We start from the raw sequence: 22,912 nt of genomic DNA, 5'->3' as shown, positions 1-22,912 counted from the left end.
TTGCCCCTTCAACTTGATAACGGCAATAATGTCAAAACGTTAGGACTCTTGTGGCATCCTGCCACTGATCAGCTGCAGATTGTGAATGGTACTGGGTGTACTGACGTCAAAGGACCTGTTACAAAAAGAAAGGTACTTGCAGTCATAGCATCAATATACGATCCGTTGGGACTGATGGGTCCATTCATCATCTCCTGCAAATATTTCCTGCAGCAACTCTGGCAACTGCGCTTAGGTTGGGATGAGAAGCTACCGACAGAACTACTACATTTCTGGGAGCAACTGCAAAATCAGTTTCCTCTTGTTAGTCGACTTCGAATCGACAGACTAGTGTTGGCGGAAGGCATTGTCACTAACATTCAATTGCATGGGTTTTCAGATGCATCTGAGAAGGGTTATGGATGCTGCATTTATATAAGATCGGAAAATCAACAGGGTGAGTGTATCACAAGGCTACTGTGCGCTAAGTCAAAGGTCGCCCCATTGAAAAAGGTCTCCCTTCCTCGTCTAGAGTTATGTGGAGCATTGCTTCTAGCTCGTCTTCTCAAGAAGGTGACATCAATCTTAAATTTGTCTATTAGCAGCATCCATTTATGGACAGATTCGACTATAGTTCTTTCATGGATTGCGGCATCGCCTACACGGTGGAAAACTTTCATTGCCAACAGAGTTGCAGAGATTCAAGACAGCACATCAATTGCAGACTGGAAGCACATTGCTTCAGGAGATAATCCTGCAGATCTGATTTCACGAGGACTCGCCCCAGACATCCTTATCGCTAAATCACTCTGGTGGAATGGACCACCGTGGCTTGTGGAGGATACTCTGTCATGGCCTGATTCAATCCCTTCTGCGGAGACTCAGGACATCCCAGAACAGCGGAAGCCAGTGGTCAGTCTCTTAGCGCTTCAACCTGAAGATGAGTTCATGAAGCGATTCTCTAAGCTTGCACGACTGCAGAGGGTGACAGCATACTGCCTCAGATTTGCTGCCAATGCCAAACTTCGTCCTACGGAAAGGAAGACTGGCGAATTAGACCTTCAAGAGTTACGTTGTGGACTATATGCATGTATCAAGAGTGGCCAAGCATCAGCATATGGTGCAGAGATTGATGCCCTTCGGACTACAAAGGCGATTAGTAAGAAGAGCAAGCTTATATCCCTTAATCCATTTCTCTGCGAGCAAGGACTTCTTCGAGTTGGGGGCAGATTACAACAATCGGAGCTCCCTTTCAACCAACAGCATCAAATAATCTTACCCCCAAGTCACCATCTAACTAAATTGATTATCGAGAACGAACATCGACGAATGTTACACGCTGGGTGTCAATTGCTACTTTCTTCTCTTCGACAGCAATACTGGATAACAAACGGAAGGAATACCATTCGGAAAATCATACACCATTGTCTTATCTGCCATAAGCTCAAGGCAAAAAATGCCCAGCAAATAATGGGTCAGTTGCCAAGCTACAGAGTGTCACCTGCCAATCCATTCCTACAGTGCGGGACTGACTACGCTGGCCCATTGTATATAAAATCAGGCTCTCGTAAAAACAGTGCAAAGTTGAAATGTTATGTAGCAGTTTTTGTATGTTTGGCTACTAGGGCTATTCACTTGGAAATCGTTAGCAACATGACTACCCAGGCCTTTCTTGCTGCTCTCAAACGCTTCATCTCACGACGAGGGAGACCTGCGCACATATATTCGGACAATGGCAGAAACTTTGTAGGCGCCGACAAGGAACTTCGGGAACTGCAGAGATTGTTCGACGAAGAACATCATCAACGAGAGACCTCAACCTTCGCTAGCACTGAAGGCATTCAGTGGCACTTCATTCCGCCTCAGGCTCCACACTTTGGAGGCATTTGGGAGGCTGGTGTCAAATCATTCAAGCATCATCTTCGACGAGTGATGGGAACGGCATTCCTTACCTTTGAAGAACTGGCAACACTCACAGCACAAATCGAAGCATGTCTTAACTCTAGGCCTCTAGTCCCCCTATCCGATGATCCCGACGATCTAGTTGCTATCACTCCCGGTCACTTTCTTATTGGAAGACCTATCACTACCCTTCCCGAACCAGATCTGAGTAATGTACGCCTCAATGTACTGTCTAGATGGCAGCAACTACAACGGCAGCTCCAAGGATTCTGGAAGGCGTGGTCAACAGACTACCTCTCCCATCTGCAGCAGCGGAGTAAATGGACACTATCAAACAATAATGTGCAACCTGGCACATTAGTAATTGTCAAGGAAGACAACACCCCCCCACTGTGTTGGAAGCTTGCGGTAATTGATCAGGTCTACCCTGGTGCTGATGGACTAGTACGCGTCGCCACTATCCGTACTTCTTCTGGAGTGTTTAAAAGGCCCATTTCAAAACTTTGTCCACTTCCCACTTCTCAAGGAGACTATATCTGAACATTGTGTGTTTGTACTGTAGTTTTCTTCATAATTGTTCCTTTTGTGTTTGTGTGTGAAAAAAGTGTTTAACCCTTTTTTGGTGGGCGGCATGTTTGGTTAACAGACTCAAATTTGCCTGTTTGCTTCCACTCTATTTAGCCCTAATTTTGCAAGCCCTCGCCAGAGGTCAGATGGACAGTGTTATTTGTATTACCACCAGGATGCGGTAGACTACCTGCCACTTCCGGGGAGGGAGTGGTGTGTGTGATGAAGGGGAGACGGACACGCTGTCGCGTAGTGAGGACGATGACTTAGTAGTCAATGTAACTAGTGCACTCGGAGTTTATGTAAAGTTGAATATGTGTAGCGAGTGTTCTTGCATAGTGTGTTTAAGTGTGTAAATATATCTTGTTAATAATTCCACAGGAATCCAGTGATATGAACCGGCTACCTACCTCGTGTCCTATACCTACAGTCCACTACATTCCTCGTGCTATCCTACCTAAACCTTGTACTTATCCTAATTCACTCAATTAAAACTCGTCCATTTCTATCCCACCATAATTCATACATGATAGCGAAAATGGGGTAGAAGAAGGGGGGGGGGGCTTTAATTAAGGTACAGGTCCAGCAATTTCCTGGTGTTAAAATGGGAAACGACGGAAAGCCATCTTCACTGTACAGGTAGTGGGATCTGAACCTACTGTCACCCGACTGCAAGCTCATAGCTACATGACCCGAGCCACGTAGCCAACTTGTTACAGCCCTTCAAAACTCTGACTACCTCTGCCGGGTTTGAACCCACGATCATGGGATCTACAGTAGATGGTGGTGGTGGTGGTGTTAACTGTTTTAAGAGGAAGTACAATTGGCCAAGCATCCTCTATTAACACTAAACAGAGGGAAAAAATTGAAGAGGGTCTGACACTTCGTAAAATGAAGGTGTTGGTCAAGGAAAGACCAGGGCCATGAAGGGCGTGAAAATGAAGACTCCCTAGGATTCGCAACCTGATATCGTCGGGGTTGAAAAGACCAAGAGTTGACCAAGGAAGGTCGAATAGAATAGATAAAGTAAACTCGTGTCCACAACCCGACGTGGTGCAGATGTTTTCAGACACACCCCAATAGAGGTGACCCGCATGTACCACATTAACCACATACGAGACCTCCTGCCATTCTTAAATTTCTGGCAGTACCGGGAATCGAACTCGGTCCCCCGATGACGGCAGCTAATAGTGAACCGTTACACTACAGAGGAGGACAATAGGACAGATGAAAGCGAGAAGCCTTGCGCAAGTAAGTGGAAGCAATAGCAGGACTCAGCTAATAATAGGATACCTTCGTGAACTCAAGTACTGGTTCGATTCCCGACTTTAACAGAAGTTTAAAATCAGGCGGGGCACACTGAGCCTCGGAGAGCAATTGAGTAGAGATGGGTTGAAATCCTTGTTTATCCTCGAATTGGTTTTCAAGGGAAGTGCAGGGATGGTACCTAGCTCGAGGCCGCGGAATTGTCGCATTCAATCAAATCAAATCAATCAGTACTGATCTGCATTTAGGGTAGTCGCCCAGGTGGCAGATTCCCTATCTGTTGCTTTCCTAGCCTTTTCCTAAATGATTTCAAAGAAATTGGAAATTTATTGAACATCTCCCTTGGTAAGTTGTTCCAATCCCTGTCCATCTCACAACATTATCGAGGTCACGTTGCAGTTGCTCACAATCTTGTAAATTATTTATTACTCTATACAGAATAACATCATCCGCAAAAAGCCTTGCACCCTCAAATGCCGTGATCGAACGCGCTATCCTGGGACAACGACAGGTCGGCTCACTTTGTCTTCTGAGACAGTTCGAGGTCTGTAGCGCAACAGTACCTGTTGGCTGAACGGTCAGCGTACTGGCCTTCGGTTCAGAGGGTCCCGGGTTCGATTCCCGGCCGGGTCGGGGATTTTAACCTTAATTGGTTAATTCCAATGGCACGGGGGCTGGGTGTATGTGTTGTCTTCATCATTATTTCATCCTCATCACGACACGCAGGTCACCTACGGGTGTCCAATAGAAAGACCTGCACCTGGCGAGCCGAACCCGTCCTGGGATATCCCGGCACTAAAAGCCATACGCCAATTCATTTCACCTGTAAAGTGACCTGGTAAGCAATGGACATGCACAGCATTGGTTACACAACCGATCCTATTGTATAATAGAGAAGCATCACATTGAATGAGGAGTGATGGAACCTTGACCTTGAAAATCTTCCAGATGTGTATTCCTCTTCATATTCATTGGACGAGTCTTATGTTCTGAGTTTCTAGAGCTATGACTTGGGAAAGCCTTTGAGGAAGTGACTGCACCCTTCTGTTATGTACGGATGTTGCTTGAAGGTTAAAAATACTGTATATTCTGTTCTAATGACAAGATGTGGTCGTTGAAAAAGTTTTCCTTTTTGTTCCGAGAAGCAGACTGGAACTTATCGAGGCACATGCTGTCGTGTCGTCTCAAAACATTCGAATTTCCAAGGGTGGTACTGTTTTAAAACACCCTGCATGTACACAATATTATTAAAATAAACACAAAGTAATACTAACATTATCCATTGTTAGCGTTTCATATCTTCACAGCAACTACATTCATTTGCACCATTAGGTTCTTGATGAATGAAAGTCTCGGTCGTCCTCTTTCCTTTTTTTAAATGCCAAAAGTTAAGGGCTAAGGGGCCTGGAAAGGCTTCAAATTGCGAGTCTTGGATAGCTCTATATAAAAAACAAAAACAAAAAAAAACAAAAAAAAACGAAAAATCACTTCCGGCCTAAATGCAGTTCCGGAAAAACTACCTAAAATCGCTTGTTTCTTCACTCGTTTCCTTTTTTTATTCAAATCCTAGCCAAATTAACTTATTTTCTGTAATGTTTTCCTTGGTTCAACACCCTCAAACGTTTTTTGATGTTTTGAAAAATGTCCACACCGAATGTAGTTATAAGCGTTTAAGTGAAACTCTGCACTGACTCATTAGCGCTCGTAGTGGTAGAAAAAGGCAAACTGCTAATCTAATCGATCGGATAAGGACGATATTACGAAAATTATTGTAATTTTTAGGAATAAATAAAGAATATATCCTCATACTTCATTATATCTAAAATTCTTAGCTCATATCCCTAGGATATTTTCAACATTGAGTTGCCTGCCAGAGTAGCCTCCGTGGCTCAGGCGGCAACGCGCCGGCCTCTCACCGCTGGGTTCTGTGACTCAAATTCCGGTCACTCCATGTGAGATTTGTGCTGGACAAAGCGGAGGCGGGATAGGTTTTTCTCCGGGTACTCCGGTTTTCCCTGTCATAATTCATTCCAGCAACACTCTCCAGTATCATTTCATTTCATCTGTCAGTCATTAATCATTGCCCCAGAGGAGTGCGACAGTCTTCGGCAGCCGGCACAATTCCTATCCTTACCAGGGTCGAATGACTGGAAACAGGCTGTAGATTTTCAGTTGCCTGCCAAGGGCTAGAGTTGTGGGTTTTTTCTAAGAACTATTCCTTTCATGATTTTGAAAGTGAAACTGTTGCACCTCACTGACGACCCCATGGTGGAACCTGCCTCTCACCCGGGAGTCCCAGATTTAATTTTCGGCCAGGTGAGGGATTTTTACCTGTACCTGAGGACTGGTTCGAGGCTCACTCAGCCTGTGTGAGGACAACTGAGGAGCTACATGACAGTGATATAGTGGATACGGTATACAAAGCCAAGAATAACGCCCGATAAGGTTCGTCGCGCTGACCCACGCGTCACCCTGTAATCTGCAAAGATTTTAGGCTAAGCAGCAGTCGCTTTGTAGGCCAAGACCCGTCAGGGCTGTTGCATCATGGGGGTTGTGTCCCATTATGTATCCAAACATTTTCACCTTCCTTATCTCTATTTAACTGATGAGACTACTCTTTCTATTTACTTCTCTCAATCCAACGGTAGTACCTTTTCTGTCAGTCCAGGTTGTTTGGTTTAATCGTCTCCAAAACCAGATCTTTTTCTTGTTTTCCCAGGGTCCTTGTTTCATTACCATACGTTAGTACATACCACACGTAAGAATAAACTAAGTTCCTTCTGGTCTCAAAATTTACATAGGGTGTCCCAAAAAGAAAACACCGACAACGCTTAGTATGTTGGGCGGGAAGGCAAAGTGAACCGTTTTGAAGAAGGAACCCATATCCATAAACGCACGGCTTGGAAGTTGTAGCGCATCGAAGTGTGAGATGGGTATGCGTTCCGCATGCCGTCAATAAACACAACATGAGTACTTCCTACGTCATTGCAGAGCCTACAATGGCGGTGCTAAGCCTCACGCACATGACCCAATACGTACGGATGTCTTTGAAGAATTTCAATCGCTCCGTGGATTCGAGCAATAAGGTCCTACGCTGACGTTACAAGAGTGTCATACACCATACTCTTCATACTACCTACATGGAACTGACCGGCTTCTCTCGATGGCCGCGAACGTGGAATGATATGGGGTACGCCTGTTTGGAAAACGTTCCGCACACAATCTTGCATCAGTTCTACCATTGCAATCCGCTTTGCCGTATGCAAGCACCATGTCGGTCATTTCCGCAGCTGTGTACTGGTACATGTCACACCGCTGTCAACAACGTTACTGCACTGGCAGACTACAGTAAACAAGTAACGCAGTAGAATATACATCAAGGACTGTGTGGAGGAATGTAGGGCATGCGTAGGAATGTTATTAGGCTGAAGTCGTCCATCCGCAATGCACAGATAGCTAAACGTTTGCATTATTTCCGTATTAAAACACCAAATCAGAACAAATTGCCACAACCATTCACAAACTTCGACGGTCTGCAGAGCTCAAACCGTGCATTTCCGGACAGGGGCTCCTTCTTGAAAACCCGATCAGTCCGCCATTCCGCACAACATACTAAACCTTGTCGGTGTTTTTTTTGTTGACACCCTTTATGTATCGTCGCCATAAGACCTATCTGTGTCGATGCAACTAAAGCCAATTGTAAAAATTTTAATAAAACTTAAATATATTTTTACTGATTTTACTTTTTGGTTTAGAATGCATTGTTTGCCCTAAGTACAGTAAGTTATATTAATGGAGATGCTGTGTTTGGCGAGTAGCGCGAGGTACCGTGTGTTGGGAAATGTTGCCAGCTGGCCAGGCAACATAACAGGGTACCCACAATAACTGGAACGTGTCCAATGAAAACGGAAAGCTGTCGAGCCAACGGTTGTGTATATTGTAAACATGTCATTCTGTCAGAAAATTACGCGTAGCGACACGTGGCTCAGATCGACGGCAAAACTATCCCCATTGGTAGGAAAAAACTAATGTACCTCACATATTTTTGACATTACTCTTCCCGATTACCATCTGGTTCATTATTCAGTCATTTAAAGAGAGAGAAAAAGCCAACTCCATACTGGTCATGAAGGCCGTTGGAGGGATGGAAGCCTTTCTAACCTCGGTACTGACAATAGGTGGAATAGTGTGCTTAGCTCCTAGACAAAGCGGAATGGCCGCGCGTGTTAATCCATTGGCATATTGATTTTCTAGCCCTTCGCATGCCCACGATTAGTATTTACTACATAAATCACTGTTCATGAGAACTTTAATTGTTATTTATTTCAGTTTCTTATGCAAATTTTAATTTGGAAAGATGAAAATCCACACCCTGTTTCCAGACATTCGACCGGTGAGGATAGGAATTGTGCCGGCTGCCGAAGCCTGTCGCACTCCTCTGGAGCAATGATCAATGACTGACAGATGAAATGAAATGACACTAGAGAGAGTTGCTAGAATGAAAGATGACAGGGAAAACCGGAGTACCCGGTGGAAAACCTATCCCGCCTCCGCTTTGTCCAACACAAATCTCACATGGAGTGACCGGGCTTTGAATTACGGAACCCAGCGGTGAGAAGCCGACACGCTGCCGCTTGAGCCACAGAGGAACGCAAACTTTAATTTACAAAATGAAAAAATTATAAATATTTTATTTGGATATTTTGACATTTCAGTATTTTTCATTTTTCATCTCTTTAGCGCTTTTAGCACCTGGCGCTTCAACATTAGAGACATCACTATCACCATCAGAAATTTCTGATTCGCTGTCACTTTTGTCGGATCCGCCACTAAATAATTCTTGAAAATCTGAAGTTTGTGACTTACTTTCATTATCACTTTCATCTCCATACTGGTCATGAAGGCCCTTGGAGGAGTGGAAGCTTTCGTAACCTTGGCACTAATAATAGAGCGGAATGGCCGGGCGTGTAAACGCGCTACGGCTATAGAGCTCACACTTCCCGCATGCGGAATATTTACGATGGCGATCGTCCCGCAGTAAACAGTTAAGTGTACCTAGTAAGTCTTTAAACATCTATCTCAACCACTTCGTAATAAACATTAAGGAAGTGCAACGCTTGGCGATGGGAATGTATAAAAAATTACAACTTGGCTGTAGGTTCCTTTGGGGGACTAAACATTTAGTATACCGTGTTCAATAATTATGCATTATTATTCCCGTGTCCGAAACATTTAGAATGTATGTATTGTACCCTTTGGTCCATATTGAGGGATACCTACCTTTCTTACCTATCAGCAAAGTTCATGAGATCTGTCTCTTGGGTCGTATCGGGTTCTTCGTCACTTGCTGAGGTAAAGGTAGGGTTCAGTAATTCTAATCTATCTACTGGAATGAAAGGTCTATTTAAAAGATTCCTATTTATTCAGGAAAATTCTGAAGCAATCTGATATGTCAACGGTGTCATAGAAGTCAATTGTGTCCACTGGACACCACAATCATTTTACATAAAGGTCAGAACACTGGTGTGAGACTTTAACGTAACTGCCTGATGGGCATTCTTACTAGAAACCATTGTCTCAATTATTAATTATTTAAGAAAGGAAAGTCTGGAAATCCTTAAATTCGGCTTCCATGTGAGACCACATGTACCATCATAGTGATTCGTTATGGTCCAGCCCTCGTAACACGAACTCTGGACTCTGGGTATAATTAAGGCAGTCCAATTTTGTGTGCCACAGAGTGGTTCTACGGCATGAACCCTTAATTGAATCGATGTGACCTGCGTCTATGTCATGGACCGACATCTAATCTTCTAAGTTACTTTAAAGTCATTGTGGATGATGACCGCAAGGAAATGAGGTTACAATGGCATATGGCCCTAATCCAAGTCACTGAGGTTGATGACCCCCTGACCATCCAAGTTTCTAGGCTGAAGGCTAAACACAATTAAGTTACATCGGTTGATGACGAAAGTTTCCACTTTACTATCCCAGCACATTCACTGCTCAATCAATCAAAGTTCAATAATTACAACAATAGCAATGCTCACAAACTTTGTGGCAGTAAAATCCATTTCCTTCGGATGTCCCCTTAATCGTTACTTTATTTTTTAAATATTCCCCAGAAAGCAAACTAAAATTTCCAGAATGCATCTCCAAGTTATTCGCTTGATTAAAGTTATTTCAAAATGCCGTTTCACTGAATTTAATAATTAAATAAATTTAAATGATTTAACGAAATGTTAAAGAACAGTAAATTTTATCTCCGCGGACTCTGGTTTCTTCACAAATTCCTACGCAGCTGTGATGTGAATTCAATCTTGTGATGTTTGTCTGGCTGGAAAAGAATTGTTACATAATTCATGTCCAGTTATATATCTTGTCTCCTGATCTCACACTTTTAAAATCTAATCTAGTCCTAACCGTTATTAACACTTGGATATCCTAATAATCTACGTACAAACCAAACAACTCGCCGTATAATTACGATGTCATCTCGTCATACCATTTATGAATTTTGCACACCCCTCACAGACAAACCAATCATCACGACCATCGCTCTATATTTTGGACAACCCTGAATTTGGTTACTCTGTTCCTTATACTCAAAGTTCGTGATTTCAAATGTTCATTACGTTCCCAATTGAACAAATTTTACAGTATTTCACAATACTCATATCATTACCGGCTATGAATTTCAACTAAATCCAGCATTTTAACGTTTTCCCCGGCCGAGAATACAGTACAATCTCAATTCCACGCCTGTCCCGTTATCACAGCTGAGGCCTCTCGTCCCCAAGTTCGCTTGGCAGTTACATGAAACACCTGGTTTATTCCAGTTGACTGGCTTCTCAAAATGCTCTCTTTAAACTCTGCCGACAAAATTAAACAAATACGATATTCTAACCAACAAAATGCACAGATTAAGCTTCAAGATGCCCACACTAATTATACACGTCGCGAATTAACACTGCTATGGATTTCTATGAATTTCTTTCCATTCCCAACATTATAAAATATACCTCGGGCTATCGTGTCCCGGCTTCAATGACAGGACTCTAACCTGATTCGCACATCTCATCTCAACTCATATAAAACATTCCTCGGGCTTCCATGTCCCGGCTTCAATGACAGGTCCAACCTGATTCACAAATCTCATATCAACAAAACTAACCTCTGTTTCCCAGCTCCACAATTATCATCGACAAAGAACTGGAATAAAATCCTTACTAGAAATCTCGACGTCTAATATCGCACAATGCATTAATCATGAATAACTTCGCATAAATGATATCGTATTTAATAACTTGATTTTTACGAGAAATGACTGAAACATTCTACTAGATCTTTTTATTGTCAGACAGACACAGTTTAAAATGGGCCTAGAAAAACGTTTCTCTCCGTGACCAAATTCATCACCCTAGGTTCTCACCCGACAGCGCGCTTCCACTCGATTGAAAATGAGTAACCATGGATTCCTACCTTATTAACATCAAATTGCAGACAGAAAAATTTTACGTCGACTGAACATCTTAATTTGGCATCACAAAATATAGGCAGTATACTCACACGGATGACGATCTACATTGGACGTGATATCACTTCGGAACCCTATTCAATAACTTTTTACAACATTATACGGCACTCGCAAGACTTCAAAAATTTATCCAAGTGGGAAATAAAACAAATGACTCTTTTAGTCGTACTCTCACATTTACAAAACTTAGTAGGGGTGACCACTGCGTCGTATATCCCCATTCAAATACACTTTTAGAGATCATGAGACAAGATATAAGAGGTAGTAAGATGGAAAGTCACCTACCTCATGTAGTCACACCATTGTTCGTCATAGGGCTCACCTGCGACCCTGGCATTTTATTTAGCCATTTTTACATTCATGGCTTTACAAACCATTTTTATATTTCTTCAGGTTTCCTGGAATAAAGCATTAAAAAAAGAAAATACCCTTCACTTGTTTGTTGAGCGCACACGATGGACTATAATTATTTCCGCACACGAATTACTTAATCACATTAAAATTTATTCAGTACTTTGACCGTCCTATCTGGTACAATTATTTCACTCAAGAAAACTATCTCCTCATGGAGACAAGACCTAGCCACAATGGCTAAAATCTGCAGTTGAACTCAGTCTACTTTCGTAGGTTTGATTTCGCAGAGCAGCTCAACAATTTTTCGTCCGCTTTGTATCACAAATGCCGGAGAAGGAGACTTCGTCATGGCGTCCCTTCATATTTATAGCAGTTACCCCCTCTCTTCGGATATCTCCCTTTGCCGCCAAGAAAATTTCTATAGATTTTCTGACTTACCTAAACTGTAATTTCAAGTGTTTAGAACGTGACTACATGCTTGCTACATTTCTGGCGGTAGTGTTCATGGACATTTAAAATTTATACGGGTTCGATTTGTGAGATGATTGACCCCCTTTGATAGGCACTATATTTTTTTGACTTGGCTTGGATCACGCCATGTACACGCGCTTTGAAATAGTTCACAAAAATGACTTGAGATTCTTCCGCCGTCGACACGTGTGGCTGACGTCACGTAATCCAGAACGTGGGACAGAAGGTAATCACCCCCTCGTCACGTGTCAAATCCATGCTATCAAGAATCCAACTTTTAAATGATTGTCGATTTATGCATACTGTTCTTAGGGCACAAAGGTCATGGGTTCAGTATGTATGTTCAGTCTTCAGCCCTAAGGCTGGTTGGATCCTCAACAGCTCTGCCATCAGCTGTCATAGATGCCCTAAGCATCACTGAAGAGGCGTACTAGGGAAATGCGGAGTGAGGTAGTTTCCCGTTGTTTTCCTCACCGAGCCAGAGTTGCTATTACATATCAGTCTGCCAAGCCCACTGAAATGCATACACCAACTGACACTATGAGCAATATTTTCACACCATTCATAGCAGGGACTGGCTGCAGAAGGATTGGCATTACTAGCATCGCTCATACCTCAGTCACTTTCATGTTCTCAAAGCCAAGGATAAGACAGAGACAGATCTATGAAAGTAACAAAATTGCTCTAGCCCATACCAGAAGACATAGTGCACTGTAAACACTAGGTCCGGCCAGCAAAGGCAGACATTTAGAATATACAGTTAAAATTACACTCAGTCATATTAAGCAATAGTGAATAGTAATCATTAACCATGTCTTACTGGATGAAACATTGTTCTGCTGTGAAACGAAATCCACTATAAGTTATGTTGATTAGGAAAAATGTAATTACGGAGCAAGAAAATATTTTTTAAAAAATCTACAGGAGAAATATGGTTTGAATTATTCAGCAATGTTGGAGTGAATGAATTCTTAAATTTAAGGAGGGTTGCCGAGTTCTACTATATAGCATTCCTCACACATATGCTTGTACTTAAAAGCTGCTTTCCTGGTCAAATTCATAATGAACAAACGAAAAGAATGGGCTATCTGTAGAAACACTGACAGCTCTGTTGATAGTTGAAATCGTTTTTCAATATGGAAATTGATAACTTTGTATTAGTAATCATTCTTTGACTGACATATATATATATGTATATATTTGCTAGTGGCTTTACGTCGCACCGACACAGATAGATCTTATGGCGACGATGGGGTAGGAAAGGGCTAGGAGTTGGAAGGAAGCGGCCGTGGCCTTAATTAAGGTACAGCCGCAGCATTTGCCTGGTGGGAAAATGGGAAACCACGGAAAACCATCTCCAGGGCTACCGACAGTGGAATTCCAACCCACTATCTCCCGGATGCAAGCTCACATCTGCGCGCTCCTAACCGCAAGGCCAACTTGCCCGGTGACTGACATATTACATACAACTGATTCATAGAAAAAGGGTACTGCTTACCCTTTTTTCTAAGTAGTGTTTAAAGTTCAATTTTAGGGTTCATGTACGTATTTTACCCTCTGCTGATATTTGTTAAGAAAATGATGATGACGATGATGATGATGATGATGATGATGATTGTTGTTTAAAGGGGCCGTATACCCTGAGTCATATGGGTGCATTTAACTGAGAAACGAATAGTTTATTACCACTATATAGTTTATTCGTGCACCTATACGGATAATCAGGAGGTCTAGTTCGGCTCCTAGAAATGTGTACATTTAAGAGTCAGACTATATCTTAGTAACACTTGCCTTCAACTAAATCAACTAAAGGAAAATACTTCAAGTCTCTCAAGCCTATGAAAAAAATCATTTTGAACAGTCTTCAGATTTTAATACAGAGGTCATTGAAGACTTGAGAATTCCACTTATTCCCCTTGAGCATAAAGATCTTGTTGTTACCACAAAGACGCACACACGCGATGCTGTCAGTTGTGTACACCATTTTTATTTACAAATTATATATATATATATATATCAATAAAATCAATAAACCACCATTTCGAAACACTTGACTGTCATGAAGAAGAAAAGAAGAAGAAGAGACTGCAACACTTGCATGTCAACCAACTACGAAGGCAATAAATTCACATACCGGTACTCGATTAACGACTTGCACTCGTAACTCTCACTAAAACAACTCCACTCAACCCTCAAGACTGCCTCCTTATATACACTGCCTGACCAGGTTTCTAGAAGAATATGACATAACATGTTTTCTCGTAATTTCGAGAGTCTCCAATAACTTATTTACTATGAATGGAATTACCGAGCTCGATAGCTGCAGTCGCTTAAGTGCGGCCAGTATCCAGCATTCGGGAGATCGTGGGTTCGAACCCCACTGTCGGCAGCCCTGAAAATGGTTTTCCGTGGTTTCCCATTTTCACACCAGGCAAATGCTGGGGCTGTACCTTAATTAAGGCCACGGCCGCTTCCTTCCGATTCCTAGCCCTTCCCTGTCCCATCGTCGCCATAAGACCTATCTGTGTCGGTGCGACGTAAAGCAACTTGCAATATATATATATATATATGAATGGAATTGTCTGTAACTCTCCGAAGATACGTTGTACTGGACTATTACCATGAGTTGCACAACACTGCATTGGATTATATACAGGTAATAATAAATTATGTACCATTAATTACGTGTTCTTACATTAAATAAACTTATATTAATATATATACAGCGGATGTTTCATGACATAACCTCACAAATAATACGATCATGATTTACACCAAATAAAGTCAGGACATAACTACATAAATAATAATAGTAATAATAATACTAATAAATGTAAACTACTTCATACCCACACCTCACAAGAAGTAATAATAATAATAATAATAATAATAATAATAATAATAATAATAATAATAATAATCGTCATCGAGCTCGATATTTCCATTATTTATCCATGGGTTAGAGAATTGTTTCCAAGTTATACCAGTCCATTACACTTGCATCAATCTTTACTACCTTACTGCTCATGGTAACGATCTGCAACAACACAATGAAAACAATGGAAGGGTATAATCAATATTGTGCAAAAACATTTATAGAGTTGTCGATTCGCTGAATCCCTGAACTACTGGCACGATTTCTACCTGGAGAAATGAATGCCACTCATTAAATAACTAGGCTGTAATGACTTCTTTTCTTACTCAAGGTCTCATTCATTGCAGTTATACAACTCCACACCAGAACACAAATTATGTTACATTACTGTTCGAACATACAAACGGGCAGAGCAAAGAGGTAGCACAAGATTATATTAATAAAAGTCCAGATTTGCATAATTTTGAATAGCATATGTTAATCAGACGTCGGGGAAGAATAACTGTTCCAACGTCTTGCGTATAACTCATGATAACTGTAAGTTATTTTTTCATATTTCTCAATTATCTTAGGTTCTTGCGAATATAGAACACTAGTTGCACTAACAATCGCTAAGGATTGTTGAATATTTCCATGTCAGCGACGCTCACCGTGGATGGACTTAGCAAATATCCGTTATATTAGCTCATATAGTAAAATATATGGGGAAAAACGATTGGAAACTACATTTTCTACAACTTCTTTTATGTATAGGAATTAGACGGAACTGAAATTTGCGGAGATAACCAGACGTTTGTCAAAAATTTACTAATCGCGATTATCTCCGCTATTATTTCTAGTATGTATAAACGCATGAAACATAAAAATAGGAAATTATAGTTGCTGACTGTCTTAGGATAAATCAGCATGTTGAGGTTATTCCATTTAGTGTGCAAGATGTATGGTACAGGAAAAATGCCATCCGATTTAGACAGAAAGTTGTTATACCTAATCCCAAGAAAGGAGATGCTGGCAGGTGTGTGAAAACTACCGTACCATTAATTTAGTATATCGTACCTGTAAAATGTTAACACGTGTTATTTACAGCAGAATGGAAAGGCAAGTTGAAGCTGAGTTGAGAAAAATTCAGTTTGGCTTCAGAAGAAATGTAGGAACACGTGAATCAATCCTGACTTTAGTCTGATTTTAGAAGATAGAATTAAGAAGGACAAGCCCACATACATGGCGTCCGAAGTACTACATTCAACAATGTTGACTGGATCAAGTTATTTGAGATTCTGAAGATGATCGGCATCAGATACCGAGAAATACGAATCTGTATAATCTGTGCAAAAATCATCTGCAGTGATAGGAGTGCTTTGAAAAAGAAGCAGCACTTCACACAAAGGAGTGAGACGAGGCTGCATTACGTCCCCTCTTCTCTTTAATGTATGTATAGAGCCGACGGTAAAGGAAATCAAAGAGGAATTTGGAGAGGGTATCTCAATCCTTACTGGGCCAGAAAGTGCCAATGCAACACGATCAACCGTATGAGAACAACCATTCATAACATCGAGTCACACAAAAAGAAAAGAATAAGCGCATGGTATTGTATGTTACTTGCATTTAATATTTTATCAGACAATTTTAATTATAATAAAAATATAATTCACCTCCCATGAAAGTGCTTTGGATCTTTTTTCTTTTTTTTACAATTTGCTTTACGTCGCACCGACATAGATAGGTCTCATGGCGACGATGGTATAGGCAAGGCCTAGGAGTGGGAAGGAAGCGGCCGTGGCCTGTATTAAGGTACAGCCCCAGCATTTGCCTGGTGTAAAAATGAGAAAACATGGAAAACCATCTTCAGGGCTGCCGACAGTGGGGTTCGAATCCACTATCTCCTGGATGCAAGCTCAATTCTGCGCACCCCTAACCACACGGCAAACTCGCCCGGTTGCAAATAATTTTAACTATTGTTTGAGTCATCAGTCCATAGACTGGTTTGATGCAGCTCTGCATGCTACCCTATTCTGTGCTAACCTTTTCATTTCTACGTAACTATTGCATCCTGCATCTGATCTAATCTGCTTGTTATATTCATACCTCGGTCTACTACCGTTCTTACCGCCTACACTTCCTAATTCACTTCTCAGGAAAGTGCGTTGGGTCATGAAAGTGGTAAAAGGAAGCTACTATATAAGAAGTATAACATCAATCAATCACCAATGATCTCGGAATCGAAACTAACTTATATACGGAACAAGATGAAACATTATTAAATTCGTGATTAATGAAGGAAAAACGATAACGGGATGCATGCATATGTGTTCTATAATTCATACAGCTATAGAACGCCAACGGAACCCCGAAAACCACTAATAAACTGCAAACATATCACACATGTAGCAAGAATCTTATACCAAGTTATGGCTCTAATACACTGACAACAGCCCATAACCCAGAGTCCTGCAGAGCGGCCTGGCCCATGAGCTGCTTCGGCAATAGGCTGCAATGGGCTGTGAAAGACTCGAACATACGAAGCCCGTGACGTCATCGCACGGGCCAGTCTGGGCAGCGCTCTGTCATTCGTACGCGGTGAGCCAAGGACAGCGCTGTGGTAGTTCTATGGGCTGACTGCTTCAATATGTACAGTGTATTGCATGTCAGCGGAATGTGTTGCATTACGGTCGAGTGGAGACGATCAAGTTTGCTGTGGTTTTCAGTTTGACTTCTCCGTCTATCCTGTTATCGGAAACGAATGTGGACTGTAGTTCCAAAAGTAAAGAAAGCGTGGCAAAAAAAGAAGAAACAAACGCACTAAAAACCGCACAACACAAGACTTCTGAACCGGATCCTAAACTTAAAATTTGTATTTGGTTGTTATTCAAGCCTGCAGTTGACGGTGATGTGCAGTACGATCTGCGGTGAATTTTATGTGCACACTAGCAGATACCCCGGGCTTCTCGCGTGGATTTCGTAATTTGATCAAAGTAATCGTTCCTCGGTACTGTACTAAGACATTATCTGAAAATCCCTCAAGTATAAAACCTCACTGGAAAACTGAGTTTTATTTACCCCAGAAGCTCTTTATAAACTACGTTTTTCGCCGAGATGAGTGGCTCAGACGGTTGTAGTAGTGTTGTGCCTGTGGTAGAGGAAGGACATGTTACTTGTCCGCTTGCGTCAACAGTATACACAGCATACGACAGTCATCAGTGAAGTGTAATACTCTGTTGTATAGCGACAAGGTTTGAATTTAACTGTAGTGAAAGGAAGAAAATAACAGGAAAATGTCAACATACCAACGGAGAAACACCGTACGCTGTTTGTGGGATGGTCAGAGTCCCCGACCTTGGCCTATGGAAATTCATCGGTGGATTGCTAACACACTCAGGTTAACCGTCGACCAAGTGGAAGCTATTCAACTGAACGCCCAGGAGCAAGCCATGCACATTAAGGTAATCAGTGATTCCATTTATCAGAAATGCTTACAAACTTTTCAGGATCCTGTACAATTTTGTTATGAATCCGGGGAAAGGTGTTATGTCAAGATTACTCCAGCTGACTTGAATCTGACTACGGTTCGTGTTTTCAATGTTCCCTTGGAAGTTCCCTCTTAAATATTCCGATCAGTGTTCAGTGAATATGGAACCGTCGGTGAAGTGCGTAAAGAAGAGTGGTCGTCGTCTTATATGTTTCCTGTTTATAATGGCATTCGTGCAGTAACTATGGCTATGAAGAAACCGATTTCCTCAAAAGAAAATTTCGGTGGCCACCCCGGGTATATCTCATATATTGGACAGGTACAAACATGTCTCATATGTAATGAAACGACCCATTTACGTAACAACTGTTCCACTAGCAGCCAGTAGTAAACAATCACATACTGTACTATATTCTGGGGCAGTCACTGGCATTAACTCCGAATAGGACACACTTCCCCCGACCATACAGCCTTCAGCTGACCTTGGGGAAACCCCACTAGCCACAAGCGAACATATGGAAACGGAGCTCAAGTCAGCTATACCAACACCGGATGAGGAAAAACTTACGGATGCCCCTTCCTTACTTATCACATCTGACGAACACTTTCCAGAACTAGTAAATACACAAAAACCCTCAGGAACACAGAAAATAGAAATGAATGATGATAGTGAAGCGAACGAGGCTGAAGACTCGCGGCCTGTCATTGCCAATAAGAAAATGACAATAAATAATTCATCTTCCGCTGCAGTTCTTAATAAGGCCTCTGAATCAATACGTGAAACACCTGTAGGTACTAAAAAGCAACAAAATAGTTCAATGTTCCACCGAGACCCGAGGACAGCAGCACGTGCCGATATCCAGCTCTCGAACAGTAGCAAGAAGAAAGACCCGCTTCATTTTACCCCATGTTAGCTAGGTACTTCTTACTTACAAGTTAGGACGGATTATCACCTCGATTCAGTGTCTTGTGTAAAATGGCGTTGGTCCTATTGCTGATGGCTCAACTACTGACAGTAGCCAGTGTGAACATTAATGTTATACAATGCAACCTCAAGTTCCAATGTTTGGAACGATTTCTCCGTGCTACTGATGTTGACATCGCCTTCCTACAAGAAGTTACCCTTCCGGTGTTACCCATTTCCTCATATTATAACCAGTATATAAATATAGGCAATGCTAATAGGGGAACAGGGTTCTTAACCCGACATGATCTGGACCTCGAAGGTGTGCAGTGTCACTATTCTGAAAGAATCATATCTGGACATATTAATGGCACTACCCTAATAAATATTTATGCACCATCAGGGAAGCACAACCGTGTTCAACGCAAAACATTATTTCAAAGAGATCTACTTCCACACCTGCATAGTATAAAAGATAAAACAATCCTTGCCGGGGATTTCAATTGTGTTCAGCGTTTAGAGGACTCAACGGGGCACAATTACGCGCCGAACCCTGCCTTACATGATCTCCTAACCTCCTTAAACCTGACTGATGTTGTGGATGAGTTGAATGTGCCCCTTCCTCACTATACCTATGTCCAGAACAACTCTTCCTCACGCATTGACCGCATGTATGTTTCACGAGCACTCATTCAACCTAGGAATTATGAAGTGATACCTGTTAGCTTCACTAACCATCACGCAGTCGTATGTCAAATACAGTACCCACATAAAGTATATTATATAGGGAGAGGATACTGGAAAATGAACTGCTCACTACTTACGGATGACCAGTGTACGGAAACATTTCTGCGCCACTGGAATACATGGCTACTTCAGAAGTGTAAATATAGTGACTGTGCAGAATGGTGGGACCGGCTAGTCAAACCAGGGATAAGACCACTTTTCAAAAACATTGTATTACAAGGCCCACGAGAGACGCGATACGACTGAATTCTATGATACCGTCCTCCGACAGCTAAAGGAGAGGAATAATGCTGGTGAACAAAATTACGATGAGATTAAGGACATTAAAGACAAACTGTTGAAAGTGTAGCAGCGGACCCTAACACACGAATCAACGTGACACTGAAGGATCACACGGCCCTACCCGATGAAGTTGCCAGTGTCTACCACATCGCACGTGCACAGCGAGAGCAGCAACGCCGGTACATTCATAAAATACAATCGCCTGATGGATGTGAGAATACGTCACCGGAAGATATACGGAGAGAAATTTCTTCATTCTATCGACAGTTACACGCCAGGGAATCTATTGATATAAACAAAGTCAATACATTGCTTCAATCATGTAACGCCGAACTTACTCCGGACAGCAAACAACTGCTTAGCATGGAAATTACTGATGCTGAAATTCAAGCTATCATAACAAATCTTCCTTCTAATCGCTCTCCAGGAATCGACGGGGTCCCCTATGAATTTTACAAACAATACTGGCATATTATTGGCAAGGAATTCTGTGATGTTATCCGCACTATCTTGAACCGTCGTGTCCTATGCAAATCTCAACATGAAAGTATTATAGTTCTCATCCCAAAAAAGACATTACCTCTTCAGGTGGAGGACTTCCGGCCGGTCACATTGTTATGCAGTGATTATAAAATATTGGCCAGAGTGTTATCCCGTCGTCTTAAGACTGTCATGCCAGATGTAATAGGAAATGAACAGTGTTGCAGTGTTCCCGGGCGTACCATTCTGACAAATCTGCGAACTCTACGTGATATCCATTTGAAAGTCCAATCCCAGCCAAGTGAACAACTAAGCTTATTGAACATTGATCTTGATAAAGCATTTGACCGTGTTAGTCATCAATATCTATACATAGTTTTAAAGCATTTTCAATTCCCTGATATAGTGATTGATTACATTCGAATGATCAATTTCAATTCTATATCCCGCGTACTTCTCAACGGATACTTTTCAATTTTGATACCGATAGAAAGATCAGTACGACAGGGGTGCCCACTATTCATGCTACTCTGTCATAGGACTGGAGCCATTCATTCCGACACTTCAACCACAGCTACAAGGATACAGAATAAATAACTATAAATTTTCATTGTGTGTTTACGCTGATGACATATCGATGTTAGTCCGATGTGCCAATGATATTGATCATCCTGCTAAAGCTCTCCGCACCTACAGCGCCGCTTCAGGAGCGAAATGCAATCCCGAAAAGACTACCTTACTTCACTTCAATGGAGGGTCAGGAATCATTCCAAGGAACTGGTTTCGTGTGGTTGATGAGGTGAAGATCCTTGGTATTAAATGGAAGAAATGTGTGCTCGATACTTTAGAAACCAACTGGGCTACAGTTATTGCCAACGTTACGGCTGTGATGATGAAATTTCGTCAAAGGAATTTGAATTTAACTCAGCGGGTTGTGGTGATAAACATTTATGTGCTCTCAAAGGTTTGGTATTTAGCTCAAGTGTTTCTACAAAATTTGAAGGCCAACTGTCAAAATATATTGGTTGGTTCATATGGCAATGCCAGCTATTTCGAGTACAACGAGACCAACTGTATCTTCCATATAGGCTCGGTGGGTTAGGACTAATAGCACATGGAACGAAATGCCAAGCACTACTTTTTAAAAATGACATATCTGTATAGTTACAGTCGGACACTTTCTCGAACGCACTGTATAAGGATATCTGGAGATTAGCTGACAGTAACACCAGACCTCTGCCAAAAATATTCCGAGATCATCATCTGAAACTCCAACAAGTTGTAAATGATCTGCCTCCAGGAACGAATGCTACCACCAAGACCATTTACAGTATGATACGTCGGGCTGTGCACTTCACCCCACGGATTGAATCCACAGCACAATACACCCACTGGCCTACGGTCTGGGCAAACGTTAGTCGTATGAAACTCTCGTCTCACGCATGTTTTCAAATCTTTCTCTTTTCTAAACAATCTGGTACCAACAGCACAACGTCGACACAAAATACATCTGGAACACTCACCAAGGTGTATGGTGTGTAGTCAAACGGATACAGCGATACACCGACTAACAACATGCACAACTGCAGTGCACACATGGAGATGGTGTAAACGGCAGGTGTGTCGCCTCATGAACATGGCCCTGGGAGACATCGACGTCAGAAAGGTGATTCGCCTGTCTGTGACGGCCTTCCCCCAGATCAAACAGCAAGCGATTGTGTGGATACTAGGACAATACATTACTTACATGTTCGACAGTGTTGATGGTGTTACACTCCCGGCTCTCTTGTACCACATGAAGAAAGAGCGGTGGAAACTCAGTGAAAGTGGACAGCTGGAAGACAGGTATGGTCCCCATTCGAACTGTATTGAATCATAACAATGTTTCCTTGTGTGCCATTTTTTTAATATTGTGATCCTCCCAGTTCTTAGGTTCAATTGTTTCCTTCGCAGGTATAAGAATACTTCATTTTTATTTTTATCTGACACTATGTGAGAGGATACTGTATGTGAAACTGCTTAGAACTATCATATGTATTGGTTCTTTGGTTCGCATTTATTACATGTGTGCAATGTAAATGT

At 41.8% G+C, this 22,912-nt stretch overlaps 1 protein-coding gene across 2 annotated transcripts in view; it reads right to left on the bottom strand.

Moving 5' to 3' along the window:
* The window catches only part of cyc (basic helix-loop-helix ARNT-like protein cyc), an 816,156-nt gene that overhangs the window by 771,531 nt on the left and 21,713 nt on the right, over nt 1-22,912 (bottom strand). The gene's annotated exons all lie outside the window — the stretch shown is intronic.

The sequence above is a fragment of the Anabrus simplex genome, chromosome 1 (genome assembly GCF_040414725.1).
Source record: "Anabrus simplex isolate iqAnaSimp1 chromosome 1, ASM4041472v1, whole genome shotgun sequence".
Taxonomy (NCBI): Eukaryota; Metazoa; Arthropoda; class Insecta; order Orthoptera; family Tettigoniidae; genus Anabrus; species Anabrus simplex.
The sequence above is the reverse complement of the archived record's forward strand: the minus strand, read 5'-3'. Positions and strand labels throughout refer to the sequence as shown.